This window comes from Ornithorhynchus anatinus, chromosome X1 (assembly GCF_004115215.2).
Source record: "Ornithorhynchus anatinus isolate Pmale09 chromosome X1, mOrnAna1.pri.v4, whole genome shotgun sequence".
NCBI classification, from domain to species: domain Eukaryota; kingdom Metazoa; phylum Chordata; class Mammalia; order Monotremata; family Ornithorhynchidae; genus Ornithorhynchus; species Ornithorhynchus anatinus.
The window spans coordinates 59,769,212-59,784,129 of NC_041749.1; the positions used below are offsets into that span (position 1 = coordinate 59,769,212).

A 14,918-nucleotide genomic window follows, 5' to 3' on the forward strand; every position below is an offset into this window, starting at 1 on the left:
TGGTCATATCTCACCTTGACTACTGCTGACCTCTCTACCTCCAGTCTAAACATCTCCAGTCTATACTAAGTAAAAGGAACCCTAGTAACATTGAAAACAAAAACCCCACTTCCACTCTCTGTTTCTGCTTCATCTATCCCTTAGCTTCTATTTTTCTATTCCTAGATCCACTTTTTTATGGTATTTGTTGAATGCTTACTATGCATCAAGCATTTTTTTAAGTTCTGGGGTAGATACAAGTTAATCAGGTCAGACACAGTCCCTGTCCCACATGTGGCTCATAGTCCAAGTAAGAAGGAGAACAGGTATTGAATCCCCATTTTACAGTTGAGGAAACTGAGGCACAGAGAAGTGAAATGACTTGCTTAAGGTGACACAGCAGGCAAGTAAAAGTGTCAGAGCCAGAATTAGAACCCAAGTCTTCTGACTCCTAAGCCCATGCTCTTTTGCAAGGCCATGCTGCTTCCTTCCTTTACTGTACCACCCCATTATCTCTCATTTCACCCCAACTTCACAGAATCTATGAAACTAAGGACACACCATGCAGAATGGCGTAATGGATAGAGCCCAGGCGTGGGAGTCAGAAGATCATGAGTTCTAATCCTGCCTCTGCTACTTGTCTGCTGTGTGACCTTGGGCAAGTCAATTCACTAGTCTGTGCCTCAGTTACCTGATCTGTAAAATGGGGATCGAGACTGTGAGCCACATGTGGGACAGGGACTGTGTCCAACCTGATTTGCTTGTATCCACCCCAGTGCTTAATACAGTGCCTGGCATATAGTAAGTGCTTAACAAATACCACAATTATTATTATTATTATTATCCAGAGCCCTCTTTCAATGGAAACCCCAGTTTTCACACACTTATTGTGGAGGAATTGAATAAAACTACCTTTCTCTTTACCTTCAGCTATCTCCTCATCCCTATTTACCTTTGAGTCCATCCCTAATCTTTACTAAAATGAGAAATGGAATATGGAGTGGACACCTCTCTGGCCCTAGTATTTATACTGGACATTATCAATAGCTAAGAAAAGATTCGGGTCTCAGTATGGAAGTTTCTACTCCTACTACCTTCAGCAACAGCATTGCAAAGCACTTTACTACGCAGTAGGCTCTGTACATACTGGAGAAATATCATTCTTAACCTTCAAGGAGCTTACAAGAGAAGAAGACATGAGATGACTATCCAATAGTTAAAAGAATGTGAAAATACAGGCAGTATTATGACACAACTGGTTCCTGGTAACTATGTCAAAAATATTGCAAGTCAGAACCAAATTTCTAAGAGGAACAATGTTAAAAATGGGTTATTCATTGTTGAACAAAGGTTGAATACTCTATTTATACCAAAATGACCCAGACTTGTGTATATCATCTATTATAGATGAGTAATATAACTACATTAATGTGTTTATATTGAGTCAGAGAGGTTACATGAGAGGGTGGTTGACTTTTACATAAAATGAATGTATTGAACCTCTCTGGTAGTTCTTTCCCTGATAGTCAAGTAACCTTTACTTCCTATTCAACATAGAATAGGAGAGATAGCGTCTCTCCCACTTCACTCACTTTAAACTTTCAAAAATTGTTTTCCCATTTCCTGGTGGATCTATATGGGCCACCAACACCCACCTCATCCCCAAGGCTGGTGTTATAAAGAAGCTTGTGTTGTAAAGTCAAAAATAGCCATCTAAAACTCCTCTCATAATGCTAGCTAGAAAGGGAATGTTATTGCAATACATTAGCAGTTCTCCTTTAGGATACAGGTGCTTGTGTGTCATTGTGGTGCAGAATCGTGGGTTAATAGCTAGAGATGATTCTTTTACCATCGGTGGTTGTTGTAACTTTCAAAGTTGATGTAGCTGCCCTATTGGCAGATAGCATCTCTTAACCTGCCTTGACTTCCATTTGATGCACAAGGAATTAATTTCCTATTTCAATCTTTCTCTTCCAACCTTTATTTACCCAGGTCAACCTGGCTGAGAATAAAGTCTCTATCTTCAGTGTAGAGTCAAGGTGAGACAGGTTAGACACTGTCGTGTCTCTATCAGTAAAGAATAACAATTCACCATGTGTTCTATGAAGCAAATGTTTTGTCTCCAAAATGTACAGCTTTTAGTTTATTGCAGTTTATATGATGGGGTTGATGAATAATATTTCTCGAATAATGTGCATCCACCCTGACAAATAGTGTTGCTTTATTATTGAGCACAGTTTTGGCACATCACTCCTTGTCACACTAATTCTTATGACAGATACAAGAAATGTGTTGCCCATTGCCAAATGGCCCAGTGGCACATTTTCAAATTAGATAACATATTCTGTGCAAGGAATGGATTCAATATAATTAAGGAGAAATTTCCACATTTCCATTCTACATCTACAAGGAATGCTCTTCCTCTGCACCTACAATCACCTGCTGATAACAACAGACTTGTTCTACCTTCTTTCTCTCTCATACATGGACTAAGAAATGCATAAAAGCCATGGGACTCTGGGGCATTTATCATATTTCTATCAGGGTGAGGTGAAAAAAAGTTTGAAGTTGTAGTTTATAATGTACATTACTTTTGTCCCTTTGAAATATGCAATATTTCCTGATGGATACATTTTTATTTTCTTATACAGAACTGTCAATCTGAACACAAATTTTACTGTAATGTGAGGAATCTGGGTTGCTTTGTTTTCACAAGTGCAACCATTTTGGTTGCACCTTTGACAAAAAGGACTGTCATAGTCCCATGATACTTCAGCATTTTGCAGTCAGATGCCACCAAGAGTTAGCAGGTTACAACTTGGAACTTGGAACAATTCAGTAACATTCTTTCAGTTTAGAGCCAGTGAATGACACCATGGGAATGAACAGAGAAAAAAAAAACTTGGTAAGCTATGCCTTTTAAATAGAATAGCATTGTTATTAAAAGAAAGCCCTGGATAAACACTGGTTAAATATATTAAATATATATGTATGCTATCTTGAAAGAAATTGGTTAAGATTCATTGAGCTGGCAGTTTCAAAAATGTTTCTTTTGATGAGTTTATGTATAATAAATTTGAGGGCAAAATGCTATGATCGTTATCCACTTACAACAAACTCTTGAGTATCTCTCTAATGGTGCCTAGTAATCCAGAAATCTAATCAATGGCTAATTAAAAAAATATATCTCCCCCTTTAAACATTTTACTTTGTTGCTAAAATTTATAAAATTGCCTGCTTGAACTACTATTGGAGTAGTTTCCAAGCAGTAAAATGGCCAAAACATAAGTATTGGAAGATAGAAAGTAATAAATCAAATTCAATATTTAGACCCTAGTAATGGAGTTGGCTGTATTTGTGATGGCAGTTGTAATTGTCTTTGGGGAAGGAAATCAAGTATATACTCTGGACAACGTGAGTAGTAGGTGCTGTAGGAAATTATAAGGAAAATAGAATGAAAGGTTAGACTGTAAGCCCGTCAAACGGTAGGGACTGTCTCTATCTGTTGCCGACTTGTTCATTCCAAGTGCTTAGTACAGTGCTCTGCACATAGTAAGCGCTCAATAAATACTATTGAATGACTATTGAATGAATACCCTGAAAGATATTCAGCATTAAAGAGAAGAAAAGAAATGAATAAATTATATACAGATTTATAAATATATAGGAAACTAAAGAGTGGGGCTAATGGAAGATCATGGGAAGTTGAGTACCTCAACAGATAGAAACAGTATAGGAAAACTTCCCGTGGGAAGTAAGCCCTGAGAAAAATTTTTGGAAAGAATTGTAGAGGGCCTTCCAGGTACGGATGGAGCTTTGGTATGGAAAGGAAGGAGCAGGGAACAATATACAGGTTTACTTGGTTGGAGTGGGGTTCTCTGGGAAAATAGTGGGAAACAATGTGGTCTAGTGGATAAAGCACAGGCCTGGGAGGCAGAGGACCTGGGTTCTAATCCCAGATCCACCGCTGGTGTAACCTTGGGCAAGTCACTTCACTCCTCTGTGCCTCATTTACCTCATCTATAAAATAGGTATTAAAACTGTGAGCCCCATGTGGGACAGGGACTGTGTCCAACCTGATTAACTTGTATCTAGCCCAGCAGTTACTACAGTGCGTGGCACATAGTAAGTGCTTAACAAACACCATAAAAACCATAGTGGAAAGAAGAGGCTGTAAAGGAAGACCATCTGGTGGAGGGCTTTGAAGGCAAAGTATATATTTGATGTGAGAAATAAATCACTGAAAAGGAGAGTGATATGTCAAAATGGAGAAAGATTAAAGAAATTGAAGTTAATCTAGAGACCAGAACTAAGGAGTTAATTAATAGTTGTCTTTAAGTATGCAAAGGGATTTTATGGGTAGGTTACTCACCAATTTTTCTCTGGCTGTTGAGGACTAAACCAGAGGAGACAGGCTTAAATTAAGATAGGTTTTGTTTGGACATAGGGCCATAAAGTAAACATTATCCATCTTTCCATTCTCTTTTTCCTCCTTTCTATACATTATTTTGTTTCTGTAAAACTCACTAGATTATAAAATCCTTGAGGGCAGAGATCATTTCTTCTAATTGTACTCTCACAAGTGCTAAGTTGTACTTTGAATAGAGTAATTGCTCAATAAATGCATTGATTGAAAACTTCTTGGTGATGAGGATAATTAAGTACTGGAACAGGCTACCAATATTAGTCATAGAGTCTCCATTTCTGGAGATCTTAATAATAATCGTGGTATTGGTTAATCACTTACTATGTGCCAAGCATTGGTCTAAGCGCTAGGAAAGATACAAGATAATAAGGTCCCACATGGGGCTCACAGTCTAAGAAGGAGGGAGAATATGTATGGAATTCACATTTGGCAGATGAGGGAACTGAGGCACAAAGAAGTTATGTGACTTGCCCAATGTCACAAAACATGCAAGTGGCAGAGTGGAGAGTAGAGAAGCAGTGTGGTCTAGTGGAAAGAGCATGGATCTTGGAGTCAGAGGATTTGGGTTCCAATCCCAGCTCAGCTAATTGCTTTCTGTGTGACCTTGGGTAAATGGCTTAATTTCTCTGTACCCCAGCTTGCTAAACTATAAAATTGGGATTAAATACCTGTTCTCCCTCCTCTTCGATGTGAGCCCCATGTGGGACAGGGACTGTGTTGGACCTCATTAACTCGTAACTACCTCAGCACTTAGAACAGTGTTTGACATATAGTAAGCACTTAACAAATACCATAAAAAATAAAAATCAAAACGAACCAGGGCCTCTGACTCCCAGGGCTGTGCTCATTCCACTAGGCCATGCTGCATCCCCTTTAAGAAAATGTGTTTAGTCATTCACCTCTGTGGATACAGGAAAATAGGTCAAATTATGTCCCATAATCAGTTTTGAAAAATGTAGCCTGAGATCCTCAATGGATAAATAAATGATCATCATAACAAAGGTTCCTGGTCCTACATTAGTAAATGAAAGAGGTAGCAAAATTATAGTCTGTGTCCCACTGACTCCGATGAAAAGAATTTCGGTTAAGAAATTAAAATCAGATTATTTTCTTCAAAACCACATTCTCTTTGGTTTTCTTTGTATAAGTTTCAGATGTGAATGACTATGTATTTAATTAACAGAACATGTCAGCTATTCATTTGTCAAATTTAGGGGGAGCATTTAATACTTCAGAAGGGAAAAGCACTATGTATTTTCCAGGGGTAAAGGTTTTGAAAGTAAGATTGAATTCATTTTAGCTCTTCATAACGTTAGTCTTCTATCAATCTAGTATAAAATGGGTACTGAAGTGGGTAATTTAATTCACTTTCATTTCATTCTTTAATGATGAACATACATAAACTATTTGTACTTATAATTGGTTCTGTCACTTGTGAGTTATGAACACATCCCTAACTCATGAAAATAGAGTGAGTTATATATATTGCCCAACATCACTTACACATGTGTTCAATATCACACCAGAGTTGTCTCTATTGCTGGTAATTTGTCATCTTTCAGAGGGAAAAATAAATCAAAAACACAGTGCCAAATAATTTGTATTTGTAGAATAAAATAACAGAGCTGAATTTGGTAGATTGAGAATGCCAAAATATTGATACTCTCAGGTCACATGATAATAACAGTCAGTAACTGTGAGAATAACAGTATCAAGAGTATTCATTTCATTCAATCATATTTATTGAGCACTTACTGTATGCAGAGCACTGTCCTAAGAATTTGGGATAGTACAATATAACAATAAATGGACACATTCCTGGCTGACAACAAGTAGACTGTAGACTAAGCTCCTTATGGGCAGAGAATGTGTTCTACCAATTCTGTTATATTCGATTCTCCCAAACTTGTAGCACAGTGCTCTGCACCCAGAAAGGACTCAATAAATAATATTGATTGATTTGATTGATTGAAGCATTTGTTGATTCTTAAAATGAGAACACTATTATCATCCCTCCTGTGTTTGCTCATCCTCCTAAATTTTCCTCCAGTTAACATCACCACCACCTTCCATGTTCTGGAAGCCCTCAACCTTGGTGTCTTCTTTGACTCCTGTCTTTTACTTCTCACTCTCAGTCTTGTTATGAATCATGCCAGTTCATTCATTCATTCAATCATATTTATTGAGTGCTTACTGTGTGCAGAGCACTGTACTAAGCACTTGGGAGCATACAATATAACAATAAACAGACACATTCCCTGCCCACAATGAGCTTTCCCTTCACAATATTTCTTGAATCTGCCCCTTTATCTCCAACCTTACAGGGACTACCCTGATTCCAGATCTTGAAAGCTGTTCCTGATAACTGTCTCTCTGAATCCAATCTCTCCCCACTTCAGCATGGATTATTATTGTGCAGAATGCATTACTCCACTACTCAAAAAATGATATTGGCTACAGATTTCCCTACTCGCCAAACGAGATCTCCTGAGCACTCTTCGTCTGCACTCTCATTCTTACATATACTTTTGTTAAGCACCTATTATGTACCAGGCACTGTACTAAGTGATAGGTAAATACAAGCTAATCAGGTTGGATACAATCCATGTCCCACATGAGGCTCTCCCTCTGCTTTCTCTACCTACTACACCCCTCCTCCACCTCACATTTTTTACCTCCTCCCATGATAACCATCTAACTCTACCTCAGTCTTGTCTCTCCCATCACTGACCCATTGTTCATGCCCATGCCTGGTCCTCCTTTCCCCCTCAAATCTGACCATCTACATCTTTCCCCACCTTCAAAATCCTCCTGAAGACCCAACATCTCCAGGAAGCATTCCCTAATTAATTCCCACTGGTCCTGATCAGGTCAACCCAACAATCACCCTTTGCACTTCTGTTTTTATCAATTTATGTATTACATGTGTTTATTCATTTATTCATTTTTTCCCATACTCTTGGTTTTACCAGTTGTATCTGTAATTTCCCTCCTGCTTCCCTTGCATATATATAATTTGTGTCTATCTTCCCCATTAGACTGTAAGATCACTGAGGACAGAGACCATATCTTTTCCTTTTACTGCTCACTCTGAAATGCCAATCCAGTACTCTCCACATAGTGCTCAATAAATGCTACTAACTGAATGAATGACATCAATTATTTCTTTTCCTCCTAAAAAAAGTGCTTTCTAGAACTTATGCATCAAATGTAAAAGTTTGAATGTTCAAACGAAATGGCCAGTTCCCTAAGAAGAAGCAACACTCCCTCTGGCACTGAATTATTAAAATGCTTTTGACATTATAAAGGATGCATAAAGACCTATTTTTAAATCTGTGGAATGTGTGTTCTACAGTAGACTTCATTGTCATGGTATCCATAATCTAAAATTACATTCCTATTTTCCCTTAGACTGTGAGCCTCGTGAGGTACAGGGACTATGTCCTACCTCCTTATCTTATTAAATTTACCCTTGTACTACACTTGTACAGTGCTTGGCACATAGTAAATGTTTACAAATACCACAATTTATTATTATTAATTATAATCAATCCCTTTCATGTACCACACTACTAATTTGATTCCCAGTTTTAGGAGCATTAAAATGAAGGAAAAGAGTTTGGAAAATATAAATTTTTGTCCATTTTACTACTCTGGAGTAATTTTATACTTATTTTAGAGGAAACATATGTATGTAATATATAAAAATACAAATATATATTTTTACACAAAACAGCCTTTGAGTTCAAAGGTTCAAAGATGATGCTACGGATGAGGTTTTTTTTATCAGAATGTGTTTGAGCTGATAAAATCAATATGTGACTGACAGTCTCCTCCACTTTACCTTGGGTAAAGATCGCCCCTGCTGCCCTATTTTAATTGTTATACACATTGCCTAGTGCTATTTCCATTTCTCCCTCTTGGGGTGTCAATTCTCCCAAAGCCTGTGCAATAAGATACTTTTCACATTTTTGAGTGCTGTGCACTAAACTATGTCTTCTATTCACTGTCTTAGAGCTATCCACAGCTATGTCACATTTTTTTGAGATTGTGCTTCAGTGTTGGCCCATACTCTCAATTTCCCAAAGGAATTACTAACCTTCTTGACTTACTTTTCTATCTTTAAAGCACTCTATCACCTTGCCCCATCCTACCTGACCTCACTGCTCTCCTACTACAGCACAGCCCACATGCTTCGCTCCTGTAATGCCAGCCTACTCACTGTACCTCAATCTCATCTATCTCGCTGCTGGACCTCTTGCTCACATCCTACCTCTGGCCTGCAATGCCCTCCCTCTTCATATCTGACAGATCTCCTCTAAGAGGCCTTCCCTGACTACCTGCATTTCCTCTTCTCCCTCTCCTTTCTGCATCTCCCTGATTTGCTCCCCAGCCCCACAGCACTTAAGTACATTTCTGGAATTTATTTATATTAATGTCTGTCTACCCCTCTAGACTGTAAGCTCATTGTGAGCTGGGAATGTGTCTACCAACTCTGTTGTATAATTATGTTGTATTCTACCAAGTGCTTAGTACAGTGCTCTGCACACAGTAAGTGCTCAATAAATATGATGGCTTGATTACATCCTTGTCTATCCTTACAGCATTATTCAGTGTGCTAACTAGGTAGCATAATTCATTGTCAGCATAACATTCTGTGTTGCTGATGGAGATGCATGGTTATGGTTTGTCAATTGTGGGTTGGTAACCTCTTCCTGACTTTCTTTAGTCTAATTGCAAACCAATAGAGTTTTGTGACTCTGAGAAGCAGTTCAGAGTTAGATGCATTTTTTCTTGGCTATGTGCTTCTAGAGTACATTCATCCTTTGTTTCAAGAGCACTAACTACCTCCCTTTCCCACAATTTTTGCTCCTCACCTCTCCACCCTAAATATCTTGCTTCTCTCCTTTCATCACTTGACCTGCACTTTCAAGAGGTTCTTCCTCATCCAAATTTATGGGCTATTTCCTCAGCATAAGAATGTGGCAAGAGGGAAAAAGATAAGTGTGAAGGATAGCCCCTCTCTCCTCCATAATGCTTCTTCTTAGTGTTTCCCTGCTTTTTGGATTAATGCAAAGAACCATAACACTTCTGATTTGGGGATTCATTCTCCTTGTGTGAGGCATTTAAAACTCCCCAACTCTGCTGCTAATGTCCATACTCCAAAAGTAGCTTTATCATTTCATATACTTCCACCTGAGAATACTCCTGTAGAGAGCAAATCCATGGATCTTTTTTTCTAATTGAAAGGAAAAGGACATGTCATTTACTAGAACAAACATGGTTGATAACCATTTTATCTATTTAAATAGAAAATTCAAACACGAATACTTTAATTTTGCTTCTAATGAGGCCCTCAGTAGTCCGAAGAGCAAGGCATCTGTCTCTTTAAGCATTAGTGATTATTAATATCATACTTGCTGTTAATTTGTAGGCAACCCACTGACTTAATCTCACATTTCTACACAGACCTCTGTTTGTTCAGCATTCATGTTAATCAAATTCCAAAACCAAGTTCTTACAGCTTTATTGAATCTTTTTCTACTTTATTCTATTTTAAACTATGTGCTTCTTGATAAAGGCAACTGAGATGTAGGAAGATCAGCTGTTCAATCATAGTTCAATCATAGCAGGACAGCTAAAGTACTGCATAATGTTTCAATATTAGTAATATGTTCCTGTGGCATCATTAAACAATTTTTTATGATATTTGTTAAGTGCTTATTATGTGCCTGGCACTGTACTAAGTGCTGGGCTAGATACAAGCAAATTGGGATGGCCACCGTCCCTGTCCCACATGGAGTTCACAGTCTTAATCTCCATTTTACAGATGAGGTAACTGAGGACAGAGAAGTTGTGACTTGTTTAAGGTCACACAGCAAACAAGAGGTTGAGCCGAAATTAGAACCCAGGTCCTCTGACTCCCAAGGACATGCTCTGTCTACTAGACAGTGCTGTTTCTCAATTGATCAATTAAAAGACAGTTAAATTGTTAAGATCGATTAAGAGACACTTTTTAAGGAAATATTTAAATGAACTCATTGAGCCCAATTCTCTCCGTGGGAACAAAACACATACTTCTCCCATGCCCAGGGTAATGGGAAAAGGATAACACTTTCTTCATACCCCAAATTCCCCCATTACTACAGAGTCCTGTGTCCTTTGTGGAACTAGGTCATGCAGCCCAGAAAGTGAATGTGGGCCAGGAACATGCTGTAAGAGAAAGTGAAGAAGGGAGTGGAGCAGTTTGTTGAGTAGCTTTAGTAAGTAAGGTTCAAGTCAATTTTAGGTGATGGTAATTTTTGCTTTGATGCAGCAGTCTGCACTGAGAATCTGGAGCCACTGGACCTACCTCAGCAGTCATAAAAAGAATTCTCCCCTTTCAGAGTCACACCTGGAGAGTTTCCAGTACTCTACCAGTCTCGACTACAGGAGAGAGAGTCAAACAGAGGCATACCTATTCCATTCCTAACTTGTGCAGTGGCTAGCGAGTGGAAGGCAATCTGCTACAAGTCAAAACTCACCTGTGCTGGGCAGCAGTGGCATGGGAGAGAGCCAGGGGCAGAGATTTAAGTTTATTGAGTGGAAGGAGGCAATGGTAAGCCACTTCCATATTTTTACCAAGAAAACTCTATGGATACACTACTGGAACAATTGCCGGTGGAGGTGGTGCATTCTGGGAGAGATGTGTCCATGGCATCACTATGGGTCGGAGACAACTCGACGGCATAAGACAAGAAAAAATGAAAGAACTCTGGTAGGGAAGAAAGGCATGGAGATTAGCCAAGGGAGTGCTGAGTTAGCTCCGTTATAGAGTACTTTCTTTTATTATGGTATTTATTAAGCACTTTCTATGTTCTAGACACTGTACTAAGCTCTGGGGTAGGTACAAGCTAATAAAGTTGGACACAGTCCCTATCCCAAAAGGGACTTTTCTAAAGAGTTTTCCAAAATCTTATTTAAAGCCAAGTGATTCTCACAACCTAATTCAGATACAAAGGGCATAAGAGCCCACCAGAGTTTATTTAATGGCCTGGAGTTAAAATCAATACCAACAACAGTAAAATGCTAGCTATCTACACCTAATTCCAATCCCATTTATGCATATATATCATTCAATAAAGCATCTTCATTCCATTGCTTTTTATTTGTATTTTTCCTGTTGTGACCTCCAAATATGCCTTGGGATTTTACTTTTTTTTACATTTCATTGCTCTTCACAGAAATCTAGATCTGGAAAAGATCTTGAGAAATGATTTGGTCTAGCTCCTGTCTCCAGAGAGGTGAAGGAATGAACCATTCAGGAGAAATGGGTTGGCTATTTTTTTTCAGATTTCCAAGGATCGATCAATCAATCTGTGGTATTTATTGAGCGCTTACTGTGTGCAGGACACTTTACTAAGCTCTTGGGAAAGTACAGCAGAGTTGGTAGACACGATCCCTGCCCACAAGGAGCTTACAGTCCTTGTGATAATTCACCACTTCACTTGTTAGTCTATTCCAGTGTTCCATCATCCCAATAGTTATGTAAATCTAACTAAAAACTCTTTTGCTTTAATTTAATCACTTGGGAAGTCCTTTCAGGAGCCATGGGTAAGACCACTCTCTTTTTCTTTGTCACTTGTAACACTGATGTTGCTTTTCATCATTTGCTATTGAAGCAGAGTGGCCTAGTGGAAAGAGCATGAGCCTAGGAGTCAGAGAACCTGAGTTCTACTCTCACCTCTACCACTTACATGCTGAGTGACCTTGGGCAAGTTACCTAACTTCTCTGGGTCTCAGTTCCTTAATCTATAAAATGGGGAGTCAATACCTGTTCTCCCTCCTACTTATAATGTGAGTTTCTCGTGGGACCTGATGAACTTGTATTTACCTCAGCTCTTAGTACAGTTCTTGGTACATTGTAAATGCTTAACAAATACTCCAGTTATTGTATTGTGTATTTTCAAGGTGTTGAGGTGTTATCACATTTTTTATCATAGCTGAGAGCAAATGGTGAGGGTGTGGTAAGGTGTGTCTTGCCTTTTGGGAGTTTGTTACTGGGTTTGAAAACATTTAAGAAACCCGGATGTCAATTTTCCAATGAAGATGTACATTTCCTTCTTATCATTTCAGTAATGGAGTTCCATATTTGTTTTAATGCACTATCCACGCTTCCATTTCCACCATTCCATACAATAGATAGTCTTTTGGGTTTAATGGAACTATTACATATCCATTTCATTTGATGTTTGATGGATAGGACTATAGTTAGACACCCATTGTGGTTCAAAGTTAAAAAGCCATTGTGGCTTTTGAGAAAAATCAATCACATAAAATGGATTTTCAGCACACACCTAAGGCTTAGATACCATTGGACTGTTGTAATTAATTGAGTCCAGTGTTCAGAATAATAGATCACAAATAAAGCACTTATGCATCCCAAATTCAATCACTTGTGGGGGTTAGGGAGGAAAAGAGGACAGGAATCATAAATTTTGATATCTAAATTCAATGTGCATTTAGAAAGACCAGCATATCTCCCCTTTCCTCACTCAGGTGTTGTCACAGGTAGGGTGAAAGTTTTCTCTAGTGCAAGGGGGCAAATCTAGCCTGAGTTAGTAAGTAAAGGTCTTTAAAGTTAAGAACTAAATTGTGAGTAGTAGGAATGGAAACATCCCACTGAAACTTTAAATGATGGGAAGGGAAATGTCCCAATAGAAGAAAAAGGTCCAGGCTCTTCCAGACCTAGAATTGTAGTAAAAGACTGAGGAAGAATAAGAATAATTAAACTTAAAGAATGGAAAGAAAATTTGTTTGCCTGGAACAGAAAGAATGGGACATGTTTTAGTGAGAATGTCGATCTTCCCCTCTAGACTGTAAGCTCCGTGTGGGCCAGGAGCATGTCTACCAACTCTGTTGAATTGCATTCTCCTAAGGGCTTAGTACAAGTCTCTGCAAAGAGTAAGTGCTTAATAAATACCATTGACTGAGTGGTTGGAGGGTGTTTAAAGAATTTAGAAGGAATCAAAACGTGAACAGACTAGGAATTGTACTAACCCTGCATTTTTAGACAGGACTAGGCCAGTTTGAGGAATGTGTTTAACTGAGGCCATTTGAAATAACAAGACAATGGAGATGGCATTTATTAAGCAAATAAATGTTCAAAGTACTATGCTAAGTGCTGAGGTAGATATAAGATCATTAGATCATTAGAACAAAAACTCCTCACTCTTGGCTTCAAAGCTCTCCATCACCTAGCCGCCTCCGACCTCACCTCCCTTCTCTCTTTCTACAGCCTACCCCATACACTCCACTCTTCTGCCACTAATGTCCTCACAGTCCCTTGTTCACGCCTGTCCCGCCATCGACCCCTGGCCCATGTCCTACCACTGACCTGGAATGCCCTCCCTCCTCACATCCACCAAACTCTCTTCCCCTCTTCAAAGCCCTACTGAGATCTCACCTCCTCCAGGAGGCCTTCCCAGAGTGAGCCCTCCCTTTCCCTCTGCTCCTCCTCCTCCCCTCCCCATTCCCCCTTCTCCCTCCCTCTGCTCTTCCCCCTTCCCCTCCCACAGCACTTGTGCATATTTGTATATATTATTTATTACCCTATTTTATTTTGTTAATGATGTGTATATATCTATGATTCTATTTATCTTGATGGTATTGATGCCTGACTACTTGTTTTGTTTTGTTGTCTGTCTCCCCCTTTTAGACTGTGAGCCTGTTGTTGGGCAGGGATTGTCTCTATCTGTTGCTGAATTGTACATTCCAAGTGCTTAGTACAGTGTTCTACACACAGTAAGGGCTCAATAAATATGATTGAATGAATGAATGAACCATACACAGTCCCTGCCCAACACAGGGCTCCCTTTTGAAGAGGTAGGGTGAACATGTATTTTACCTCCCTTTTACAGATGAGGAAACTAAGGCACAGAGAAGTTAAGTGATTTGCCCAAGATCTCACAGCTGGCAAATGGCAGATCTGGGACAGAAACCAGGTCTCCTGGTTCCCAGTCCTATGCCTTTTTCATTAGGCCATGCTGCCATTCCTAGTCATTTCATCTGCCGCTGAGTGACCCTGGGGAAATCACTTAACTTCTTTGAGCCTCAGTTTCCTCATCTGTAAAATGGGGAGTCAATATCTGTTCACCCTCTTATTTACATTGCGAGCTCCTCTTGGGACCTTTGGAACCTTAAATACAAAATGTGTTTTCCAAAGTTCTTATCCATTTGGCTAGGTTTTGGGTTTTCATAATCTGGTCTATTAAATCTTTTGCACTGTGGTGAGGTTGAGAGATTCCAGAACTGTTTAGTCATATGCTCTTCATTTCCAACCCTGATCATATTCCAGTTTCTAGCGTTCATAAAAAAAAAAGCCCAATAACACTGAAGATGTATTGAAGCATGCCAAGCGTGGGCTCTGAGGCCGCTGTCTTGTGCATTACCCTTCTCCAGACTTGGTAATGGAAGCAGTGTCATGGCCTAATGGATAGAGCATAGACCTGGGAGTCAGTGGGACCTGGGTTCC

General features: G+C 39.1%; 1 protein-coding gene and 1 non-coding gene across 2 annotated transcripts in view; one reads left to right on the forward strand and one right to left on the reverse strand.

The window, feature by feature from the left end:
* The window catches only part of TAFA1 (TAFA chemokine like family member 1), a 542,679-nt gene that overhangs the window by 85,896 nt on the left and 441,865 nt on the right, over positions 1-14,918 (reverse strand). The gene's annotated exons all lie outside the window — the stretch shown is intronic.
* Positions 10,782-10,919, forward strand: LOC114806756. The gene has a single exon (XR_003754818.1). It is a non-coding gene; the product is annotated as a small nucleolar RNA SNORA7 (small nucleolar RNA).